General features: G+C 49.4%; 1 long non-coding RNA gene across 1 annotated transcript; it reads left to right on the top strand.

Annotated features, from left to right (window-relative positions):
- Nucleotides 1-294: 294 nt before the first annotated feature.
- Nucleotides 295-4966, top strand: LOC134480603 (uncharacterized). Its single transcript, XR_010055053.1, has 2 exons — nt 295-3853; nt 4060-4966. It is a non-coding gene; the product is annotated as an uncharacterized LOC134480603 (long non-coding RNA).
- The last annotated feature ends 7126 nt before the right edge of the window (nt 4967-12092 follow it).

Raw genomic sequence — 12092 nt, 5'->3', positions numbered from 1 at the left:
GAAGAGTTGGCCCAAATAAGTGTATGTGCATCCACAACGGGCACTGTGACTCGCACTTTCCACTCTGTCCCCTTTTCCCGCCGCCTCGACTACATTAGTGATCCCCGCCGCCCACCACTGTCCCGCCGTCCAGGGTCAGCTGACGAGCGAGCCTCGCGCCCTGCACACTTGGGGGAACTCATGCGAAGAGGGGTTTGATGCCCGGTGTCCTCAGTGGGACAGTCCTTGGGCCTCACGCCACAAAACGGTGTCCACACCTCAGGGCTCTCTGGTTCGCGTCTGCTGGAATAAGTCACTGCCGTCGCGACAGTCCATTAATATCTTCCAGGGCCCCGCCCGGCCATCGTGTTTACCCCTTAGCATTTTGGAGGCTCCAGTGCACATACGAACACTATGCAGCTGGGAGAGACATGTCTCCTCGGCCATCAGGACTAGTCCTTGAGAGGGTTCCTTCAAACTTGAGCCATTTAAGGAACCACGCGGAGCTTTGAGAAAAGAAAAACCATAAAGACGCCACACTCAAAATGGCGTTGGACTCCGCAAGCGTGGCGTGACGTGGCGACCCAGCTCACAAGGACAACTTCAAAACACTAGATTACTCGATTTTTAGCGCTTTCTCACTTCGCTGTCGAACTAACAAGTTTGTCCTGTGAAAGAAAGACCAGAATGGCTATAAACGGATCCCAAGAAACGATCTTCGCCACACTCAAGATGGCGGCAGATAGCGTCCGACCGTGTGTTGCCACAAGGGGGCGCCCGACACGGAAGGCGGAACTTAGGAAAAACGCGTTCACACTGGCTGACAGTGGCGGGCGAACACAAAGTTGACGCTTTGCGCCCTGCCATTGGTCCTTCCTGCTGTCTGTCGCCTGTGGACCGCGGAATCGGGAGTGGGGAAAACCCGGAGTCTTGAATCGTGGAGGACGGGTGGATGGCAAATTCCGTAGACCTTTGAGGTCGAGGCGAGGAGACTGAATTGCCCTTATCGTTTCCCTCGGGCGCTTGGGCCCATCCCCGCCAGGAGGCCCCTTTACTGAGCTTGAGGAGAGGGGAGGAACGTGCAGTGTCGGGGAACTGCTGTAGTTGGACCCCGGATCTGCCCGCGAGCCGCACGTGGCCGGCCCGCATCCCCGCGCGCACGTGCCAGCCCCGCCGCCAGCCTTTCGGGCCTCCTCGAGCTTTTCCTTTAAGGAGAATGCCTTGCCGCCGCCCTTTGGCCTGCACCCACTCTCGTTGTCCAGTGGTAGCTCCTGTCCCCCGCAGCCCCTGGCAACAGAGAGGTATACTTCGCGTGGTCTCACTCTTCTCCAAGCACACTAATGGCTGGAGGTGGTTATCTCGCCCCAGCGCCTTAGGTTGCACAAACTGTCCCTGAGTCCGAACTCTGCCCCACCCCCGCCAGCGGCGGTCACTGTAGCGAGGATATGGAGCCATTCTCCTTAAACCGGGAAGGGCCTTTGAGCTGCAGCTGCCAAGGCCCCCTTTTTTTTGTAGGAGATAGGGATTGTGCTTCAATATAAACAAAAAAGAGGATGCTGTCTACCTGGGGCTTATCCATTAAGCTCCCGCTATTCTCTAGAGGACTGTTCCATCTACAAAACCCAGATGCACAAAGAGCTTGGCTTACACTACCCACATCTTAGCAGTTGTGGTTTCTGAGTTCGCAGTAAAGAGGACATCAGGTTCTGGATTGGGAGAGCTGAGGGAGGCAAGGTGGCAATCAGTGAGAAGCTGGATAAGTATGAATTTCCCTCGAAGAACTACTTTATCTAGTCTTGTGCATGCTCCTGGCCCTACTAAAAGAGTGGGAGGGAGGCTCAAGCATCAGGTTGCAGCCGTACCACCTAAATTCAAGCTAAGCTTACTGATCTCCTGCTGTATTCATGATAGTGATTGGCTCATGCAAGGGGTTTCGGGGCAGAGGTTCTAGAAGGGGACTTGAAGTTATCAAATAAACCATGATCAGAGCTCTGGCTATCCTAGTATGGTTGAGAAGACCAGGAACACAGAAACAGAAGTCACCTCTGGGCCTTCTGTCTGGCCACAGGAGTCTAACAGCCAGGAACTACTGCAGTTTACTGGGGCTATGAGGACTCTCTTCCTGTAACTGGTTGTTCTACTTCTTCAGCTGTTTCTGAGAGGGCTGGTCTTATTGTCTGGATTTCCTCATCCATGTATCTTAGGCCTTTGGCTGCTCCAGAGGCAGGAAGTGAGGCAATTCCATGTTGTTACCCAAATCTCTCCAGACAAGCTAGTGAGCTCTAACAGGCCACTTTTCTTCCTCTAGGTCAGTTCAAACAGATCTGGGGTGTTCTGGACCTGCCTTAAACCTGTGTTCAGTGCAGGTGGTCCAGACGGCTTCAGGGCAAGTTCATTTTAAGGGAATTTTCCTGGGCACACCTCTTTTTGCCTTATACATTCCCCAGCAGGCCTGACCTGTTTCTTTAACGGGCCTGGCCCTATAGGTGCTTAGCCTGCAGCCTAGGATGGCTCCTGAGTAATTTCGAACATATTTATTCCTTATTGATTATCTCACAACTCTGCCTGATACCTAAAACATTAAGTATCTATTTTGGGAGCTGGGTCAGATTTGGGGGCTGCTGAAGTAGTGCCCAGGATTAAGATGCTGCCAGGCCTGAGGACCTAGGCTCAGTCTCTGTGGGCCACAAGGTAGCAGGAGAGAGACATTCCCACAAGATGTAGGACCTCCTGCTGACCTCCATGTGTGCCCTTCTCCACGCATAAACAGATACATGTAATTTTTGTTTGGTTGGTTTAATTTTTCAAGACAAGGCTTCGCTGTGTAGCCCCGACTGTCCTGGAACTCTGTGTAGACCAGGCTGGCCTTGAATTCAGAAATCCACCTGCCTCTGCCTCCTACTACCGGAATTAAAGGAGTGTGCCACCATGTCCTTTCATGGTGTACTTTTTTTCAATTAAAATATATATTTGAGAACTGGGCAGTGGTGATCCATGCATATGTGTGCGTATACATAGATATATACTATATATTTACATATCATAACTATGTAATCATTATATATAATCCACACATGTATTAAAGCTGCCTGCATCAGCCCCAGCCATGCTGTTTCTCATTTGTGTAAAGACAGGTGATCCACTTTCTCACCTCTAAAAGCCAGACGTGACATAACAGTGACCTGAAAACTAGATATTCAGAAGGAGCTGATAACAGTGCCCAGCACATTCAGGGAAACATGCTCTCAGGCTGCCACCTTTCAGTTACCATCTATATGTAAGTGGGTATGCGTGTAAGAATGTTTGCAGGACTCTGGCAAAAGGAACACGGTCTTCAGCAGAGTTTTCTCATGTTTGGTGGCAAAGGAGGACGGTGTCTTCAGACTTTCTGAGGCCAGTGATTCATCGCCCAGCATGGTTGGCAGTGCCTTCGGCTTCTGAGGGACGATGGAGTCGGGGCGGTAGCCACAGTGGAACAGACCTCAAAAACCCCTGCCTTCCCGCCCCTCAGAATTCAGAACCCCTGGAGTTTCGGGCTGTGGTTTCCTTGCTCAGGCGTCAGGGCCTGGGGAGCTGCCAGCTGCCTTTCAACCCTCCCGCCTTGCCAGTGGCTGGATTGTGTAAGAGCCACCCCCCCTCCATGGCTGCTCTCTAGCAGGCCTGGGCCTGCCCGCCCTTGCTGTCCTCCCTGGGGAGCTGGGGTAGAGGCCTGACTCCTGGTACTACTGGTACTCACAGGACTGGCCACCCTGGGAGGCTTCTAAGCAGCAGGGAGAGGGTGTGGAATGTCTCTTGACATTTGAGGCCTGCTCTCAAAACCAGTGCCAGAACCTGCAGAGCCCGGTGGTGCCGGTGCCGGCAGGAACCAAGTGAGGTAAGGAGCTGGAGGAGGTGAGGGTGCAGAGGCAGTAGCCATGACCCCTAGGTATAAGAGTGCCATCCTGCCACACTCCCTTCCTATGCACGTGCCCCCTCCAGGAATCTCACCCTGCCTGTGCCTTCTCCTGGCCACCTTCCCTGCATCCCAGCGCCTGGTGTACCTATTTGCATATCTGAGCTTGTGGGTGTTTTTTGCTTAAGCTCTGGTTTCATTGGTGAGTGGGTGGGCCCAGCCTCACCTCGAGATGGCACAGGAAGATGCTGGTTGCAGAAACTCATGAGTTGGCACACACCTGGGTAACCACCTTCGAAGGCCGGTGAGGCACTGCATCTGACAAGAAGGTAGGTTCCTGTGGGACCCTAAATTCAGCAGAGACTCTCCACACTTCTGCCTTTCTGCTACACCACCCGACTTGGGAGCACAGCAGGAGCCCCAAGGAGGGGGCTGTTGAGCTGGGGTCTTGGAGCTGAGATGTTCTCACACTCTCCCACACAAGGTCCTCTGAGCAGAGCAATCTCTTCCAGCCATGTTCTGGAAGGAAAACAGTCAGGTAAAGTCTCTGTCTCTGTAGGAAAATCTCAAAACCAGACTCACCCTCACCGAACTTAAACCTGGCCAGGGAGAGCAAGGCCTGGTAGATGCCTTTTTATAGATGTGTGTGCACCACGCATGAGAAGTCCAAGGACGGAGCTGCCTTCACATCTGAGCCTGACTCTGTCATCCCTCAGGGACTATTTACTGACCTCGCTTTGGTTGCAGTATTCTCCATTAAGGTGGTATGGAAGGTTACCTACAATTGCTTCCCCAGCACATGGCTTCATCATCCACACTTTGGTAAACAGAGAAGAATATGGCCTATTTCCTTGGGAGAGAACTGCGTGCCTGTCCCAACCCTGCTGACTACTCACAGAACCACACTACTCTGAGGCATAAAACCTTTGACCAACATAATTTTTTTACATCCCCAAAATATTAAAAATCAACCTCATTTAAATTGTTCAGGTTGAGTCAGTCGTGTGTTATACACCTTGAATCTCAGCAATCGAGGCAGAAGGATCCCTGTGAGTTTGAAGCAGGCCATCCAGAAACACATAGTGAAACACTGCCTCAAAACAAAACAAAAATCTTTTTTTCAGTGTAATAAAGATGTTCTAGAACGTTCTGCAGAAATCACGTTATCCTCAGTAAGGCTGAGTAAGGACTGAAGAGATGATCGGTTGTTAGGACCACTGGACTTAGTGGTGCATACTTTTAATTCCACCACTTAGGAGGTAGAGGCAGTCGAGCTCTGAGCTCGAGGCCAGCTTGGTCTATAGCGAGAGTTCTAGGACAGCCAAGAGAGAGTTACAGCAGCCATACTGGCTGCTCTTTCAAAGGACAAGGGTTTGGTTCCTAGCACCTATGTGGCAGCTCACAGCCATCTGTAACTCCAGTCCCAGGAGATCTGACACCCTCCTCTGACTTCCAGCTTCCATGGGCACAAGGCATACATGTGGTACACAGATATACATGCAGGCAAAGCACCCATACACATAAAAATAAGTTAATTAAAAAAAAAACAGGGCTGGAGAGATGGCTCAGCGGTTAAGAGCACCCGACTGCTCTTCCAGAGGTCATGACTTCAATTCCCAGCAACCACATGGTGGCTCACAACCATCTGTAAAGAGATCCGATGCCCTCTTCTGGTGTGTCTGAAGACAGCTACAGTGTACTTATATATAATAAATGAATAAATCTTTAAAAAAAAAAAACAAACAACTAAATTTGGCTGTGGGGACAACCATGACAGAAATAAATGTGTTCTGAAAACCTACATAGTAAATTCCAGAGCTGCATAATGAGATGATGGGACCCTGTCTCAAAAAAATTCTAAAAGAAAGGGGCTAAGGAGACAGCTCGACGAGTAAAGTGCCTGCTGTACAATATGGGGAATCTAAATACACATTCCCAGAATGCCCCAGGAACTGGGGCGAGGCAGTGTCTGACAGAGACAGGCAGAGCCTTTGGGTTCACTGGCCCCCTGGTCTAATCAGTGAGTTCCAAATTCAGTGAAAGAACCAATCTCACACAGTGGAGAGTTATCAGGGAAGACACCCAATGTTAACTTCTGGCCTTAGCCTCCAAATACACATCCGCCACATACAGAAAGACACAATACACCATAGAGGTGGGGGACTAGTCTGAGTTTAGCTTAGGTTACTTAATGCTTTCAAACTCAGGAGTCCTCAGGGCTCTCCTGGACAGGCCTCAGCCTCCATCTTGTGCCTCCATTCTGGGCCAGCAGGGGGACTGGAGGACTCATTCCCAGGCTGCATTCACAAAGGTTCCGAGCAGCTCCCGGCCCTTCGCCACCTTGTTCCCAGCTGAAATGAGAGCAGATTCCTGGCACTGGCAGCCCTTCTGCAGATACAGTCCACACGGCAGAAACAGCACAGGTCTGATTGTGTCCCTCACTTGGTGTAAGCCTTTGCCTCATACTCCAGCTAAGTTTCATCAAGAAATTATCCTGGGGGCTGGGAGAGATGGCTCAGCGGTTAAGAGCACTGACTGCTCTCCCAGTGGTCCAGAGTTCAAATCCCAGCAACCACATGGTGGCTCACAACCATCTGTAATGGGATCCAATGCCCTCTTCTGTTGTGTCTGAAGGCAGCTGCAGTGTACTCATATAAATAGAATAAATAAAAATTTTTTTTTTGGTTCTTTTTTTCGGAGCTGGGGACCGAACCCAGGGCCTTGCGCTTCCTAGGTAAGCGCTCTACCACTGAGCTAAATCCCCAGCCCCAAAATATTTTTTTTTAAATTATCATTTCATGGACTGGGGAGATAGGTTCTGTGGATAAGGTGCTTGCTGTACAAACTTGAGGACCAGAGTTAAATTTCCAGCACCCTTGTAAATAAATCATGGGTAGGAGTAGCTGCCTGCCTACAGTCTCAACACTAGAGAAAGAGACAGGAGATCCCTGGAGCAAATTGGCTAGCTAGATGAGCAGGAGATCCTGCCTCCTAAAGTGGTTGAGAAAGATTCCTGATACCAACCTCTGGCCTGCACACATGTGCACACGTGCACTTACACACCTGGGAACACATCCAAAAAATCAAAGGAAATGGTTATTTAGACTGAAGATTATTTAGACTCAGTGGGAAGAGCATCCCTCTAGCAAGCAGAAAGCCCTGGGTTCAATACCCAGGACCATCCTCAGCACAAAATGTTCTGGCCTAGCACCGAAGTTCATGCCTTTAACTCTAGTACTGAAGAGGCTGAGGTGAGGGGATCGCCAGGGTTTCTATGCCAGCATGAGCTGTGAGGTGAATTCCAGAAAATCAGGAGAATCTGGGCTATAGGATTCAATTGTCTCAAAAACACTGGGGAAGGGGTTGGGGATTTGGTTCAGTGGTAGAGCGCTTGCCTAGCAAGCACAAGGCCCTGGGTTTGGTCCCCAGCTCCGAAAAAAAGAAAAGGAAAAAAAAAAAAAAACACTGGGGAAAGAAAAGGTCACTTAAGTGCTCTGAATAGAAGGGAACTGGTTGGGCTTGATGTTTCTCTAAACCCCTTCCCAGAGAGCTATGGAGCAGTGTAAGAAAGAGAAAACTGAAAGAGGGAAAATGTGTGGCCTTGGGGATGGCTCAGCAGGTAAGGCCCTTGTCCCCAAACCTGACAAGGTGAGTCTAATCCCTGGGCACATGAAAACAAAAATCGGAAAACACTTTTTTTTTTTTTTGAGACACAGTTTTTCTGGGTAGCTCTGGCTGTCCTATAACTTGCTCTGTAGACCAGGATAGAAATTCCTGTCTGCAGAGTGCTGAGATTAAAGGCATGCACCAGTAACTGCCTGGCCTAGAAAATATTTCCAGTTCCCCTTCAACTGTGTGAGTCCCTCGGAGCAAACTCAGACCCTCTTACTTACCTGCCAAGTCATCTCTCCAGACACAGACACATTTATTCTTTTCAATTTTCACCTTAAGAGGGAGAAACTAAAGCACAGGAGTTGCTCAAGTCCTTCCTGTGAGTTGTGGCAGAAGTGAGATTTGCATCCTGGGCAGCTCCAAGCTACTTGTGGATGCAGACACAGCCCTCAACTCTCACAGCAAGGCAGTTCATCTACCCTGTGAGTCCCGCTTGCATCTGTGAAGCCCCTCATTTACAGTCCCATTCCTGCCCATCAAAGATGGGATCTCCTGCTAAGAAGTCTTGTTCTCACAAACCAAAGCCTTGCCCCTTAGGAGATGAGGGGTAGGAAGGCTTCTCAGATGGGAACTGAGCTGGGAGATTCCTGTAGTGGGACTGAGTGACATATACAAGTTGAGGACACTTTTGTCATTGTCACCCAAAGCATACCAGAACCAGTCAACTATTGAGGAATGCTGACACGTGCATGTGATCACAGCACTCAGGAGATAGATGTCATAGGATTACAAGTGCAAAGCTAAGCTACCTAGCAAGTGCTAGGCCAGCCTGGGTTATCAGACCCTATCTCAAAAAGGATAGAGAAGAAAAAGGGAAGCCTACTGTTATGGTTGCCAACTTGGCTATATCTGGAATGAACTATGATCCAGAATTGGAAGGCTCCTGTGATCCAGATCTTAAGGCTGGAAGACACAAGTTTCTGACCTGCATCTTGGCATGGAGATCTTGAGGCATAGTGGCCATGAAAAGCTTAGGCCTAGGTAAGGTAGTACATGCCTTTAATTCCAGGAGACTGAGGCAAGCAGATCTGTGAGTTCAAGGTCAGCTTGGGACAAAACAAGTCATCCAGGTGTGGCGGTACACACCTTTCACCTGGGCCACCCCTTCTGCTGGAGACCTACGGAAGGACATTGGAAGTAGGAAGACTTACTCTTGACTGCTTACAATTACTTGCGAGCACATCTGTTAGAACCTAATTCTACAGAAGACCAGCTGAAGCACTTAGCCTTGTGGGACTGAACAACTACTAGATTCTTGGACTTCCCATTCACAGCTGCCCATTGTTGGGTTAGTTGGACTACAGACTGTAAATCATCTCAATAAATTCCCTTAATAGAGAGAGAGATTCCATAAGTTCTGTGACTCTAGAGAACCCTAATAATAGACCTACTAAGAAATAGATGAGCACACGATTGTCCTTTGGTGTTCAGTTCCCGTGGCACCAGAAACAGTGGGTAGCATCTACCCCAGTTGTCCGTGCTAACCAAAGCTGTTCTCTGTACAACACTGGTCAGCTGTGGTGGCACACTGTGATCCCAGCCCTTGGAGGGCAGGAGCAAGAGGAGTTCTGGGAGTTCCAGGCCATTCTGATCTACACAGCCAGCTCCAGGACAGCCAGGAGCATGGCCCTGTTTTGAAAGAAACTTAAAAGCCCATCTTTATGAACCTCCATTTGTTCTTGAGTAAATGAAAGTTAATAGCCCCAGAGGGTAAAGGGAAAGGTGTCACAGTCACCGCTGCTACTACACCGAGGGGAACAATCCCCCATCCTCTCCTCCCATCTCTGTGGAACCCAGGACCTGGCAGAAGCCAGGTCAGTGCTCTGCAGCTGAGCCACCCTGAATCCAGCCCCTTCTCACTTTTCTTCACAGTCCCTCTGGGTCTTATGACCAGTTAATTGCATTTCACTGTCCTGTGGCAGAAACCCAACCTTGAGCTGCAGCTGAAGGCCCTGGGACTCCCCAAGGTTGACATGTCTTACACACACACACACACACACACACACACACACACACACACACACTCTGCCCTCCTCAGTCCAGCTTCTCTAGGAGTGTTCCCTCTATTGTCCTGTAAATATTTTTATAAATTTTAGAGTCTAGGCCTAAGTTAATGAAAGTGCTTGTTAGTAACAAACTAGAGCCCTTTATGCCTGAGCACTTCCACACAGGTTAGAACATCCTGGCTCCACACCAATCTGGAGAGGTGGCCCCCATTTCACAGAAGAGGAAATGGGGCTACCAGAGGGCAAAGGTAGGCATGAAGATAGGTCATCCCATGCCCTTCAGTCACCCAGCACCCAAAACTAGTCCCATTCTCAATGTCCTTCCCAGCATTCCCCTGACGAGTGCAGTTTGGCGCATGTAGCCCTTTCTTCCTTCTGTCCAATCCCCCTCCTACCCAGTTTCGTTTCTTTTCTCCCCTCCTCTTTCTCCATCCCCTTCCCCATTTGGTATATGTGTGTGCTAAGCCAGGGCTGTTGCATGTGAAGTAAGCATTCTATCACTAAGCTGTGTTCCAGCCCCCACTTCCTGGTTACAATTCTCTTGTCCTTCCGGGGACTTTCCAAGAGATGTAAAGTACATTATTTAAGAGTGAGCGAGAAATCAGGATCCAGGCTTGTTGGCCCAAGCCTGTAATTACACACAGCGCTTTGGAGACTGAGGCAGAGGGATTGCCAAAAATATTGAGGCCAGACTAGACTCCATTATGAGTTCCAGGTCAGTGCAGAGTGAGAACATGTCCCACACACATTTATACCAAATAGTTGACCTGTGGTTCCTCAGAAGACAGAAGCAGAAGGAGGATTTCTGAGAGTTCGAGACCAGCTAGTATACCCACATAATGAATCCGGGGCCAGTGAAGGCTCCCTATCTTTTTTCAGAGCTGGGGACCGAACCCAGGGCCTTGCGCTTGTTAGGCAACCACTCTACCACTGAGCTAAATCCCCAATCCCAAGCCTCCCTGTCTTAAACTGCCAACAAGCCACAGAGGCTTGGGGACACCAGGGCATCCAATAGTCCCTGTGGCAATTTCCTGGGGCGGGGAGGGGAGTACAATCTAAATAGTCAACAGCTAGACCCAGGCAACCCCTCAGAGAACTCAAAGGGAGGCAGAGGCAGGAGGATAAGAAGTTGGAGGCCAGGGGTTGGGGATTTAGCTCAGTGGTAGAGCGCTTGCCTAGCAAGCGCAAGGCCCTGGGTTCGGTCCCCAGCTCCGGAAAAAAAAAAAAAAGGAAGTTGGAGGCCATCTTCAACTACCTATCGAGTTCCCTAGGATGTATAATGTTCCACCAAGACAATAAAAATAGGTAAAAGCTGGCAAAGTGGCCCAGTGTGTGAAAGTGCCCCATGATGATGTGAGTTCAAACTGTGCTGGAACCCACGACAGAAGGAGAACACAGACTCCCCAAAGTTGCCTTCTATCCTGTACATGCACACTTTGCCATGGCATGCCGGAAGCCTCATACACACACAAACTAACGAACAAGTAGCCCATTACTCAGCCGGGGTACCCTTTGCTCCTAGCACAGGCTCCCTGGAGGAGGATCTAGACCCTGGCAGGAATCACACATTCCCCAGTGTGATGCAGAGTACACAGGTCAAAGGCCAGCAAGCCTTTGTGTGGTGTGCAGCTGAGCCCCTGGGTGCACCGGCTGGGCCCAGGTGAGACAGGGATGGGAGGGAGCAAAAATGCTCTACAAAACAGAGGACACCTGTCTAAGCACCTTAATGAATAACTCAGTAGTAATGACCATTCTTTTTTTTTTTTTTTTTTTTTTTGGTTCTTTTTTTCGGAGCTGGGGACCGAACCCAGGGCCTTGTGCTTCCTAGGTAAGCGCTCTACCACTGAGCTAAATCCCCAGCCCCGTAATGACCATTCTTGATAGTCAAGTCTCAGGACTGTCGTGGGAATTATTTATTAATTAATTAATTATAATATTATACAGAGGACTCTTGTTTTGTTTTGTTGTTACAGGGTCTCATTCTGTTAGCCAGGCTGGTCTTGAACTCATAGCAATCCTGCCTCTGCCTTCTGAGCACTTAGGTTGCAGACATGCCCTACAAGAAACTATTGGCCTAGCCTATTTTCAAGAAACTGTGGCCCCCAGAGCTGGAGAGATGGCTCAGTGGTTAAGAGCACTGACTGCTCTTCCAGAGGTCCAGAGTTCAATTCCTAGCAACCACATGGTGGCTTACAACCATCTAATGCCCTCTTCTGGTGTGTCTGAAGACAGTGACAGTATACTTATATGGAATAAATAAATAAATCTTTAAAAAAAAAAAAGAAAGAAAGAAAGAAAAGAAACCATGGCCCTGTGGTTTGGTGCTAGTAGCTCTGAGGTCATTTTTCTCTGCCCTGGTGCTTCTGGCCTTGCCTTAGGTCCCCTCCCAGGGGTTTTCAGTTATCTCTGGGCCCTGAGCCAGGCCTCATCAGATGCTATACATGCTGACCTCCTAAGCTTTCCCCCTAAATTCTCATCCAAAACACACTCTAAGAACACTTCATGTGTGTGCACATGGGTATTAGCCCTCTTCTGTTCTCAAA

This window comes from Rattus norvegicus, chromosome 9, assembly GCF_036323735.1.
Source record: "Rattus norvegicus strain BN/NHsdMcwi chromosome 9, GRCr8, whole genome shotgun sequence".
In the NCBI taxonomy this organism is placed as follows: Eukaryota; Metazoa; Chordata; class Mammalia; order Rodentia; family Muridae; genus Rattus; species Rattus norvegicus.
The sequence above is the reverse complement of the archived record's forward strand: the minus strand, read 5'-3'. Positions and strand labels throughout refer to the sequence as shown.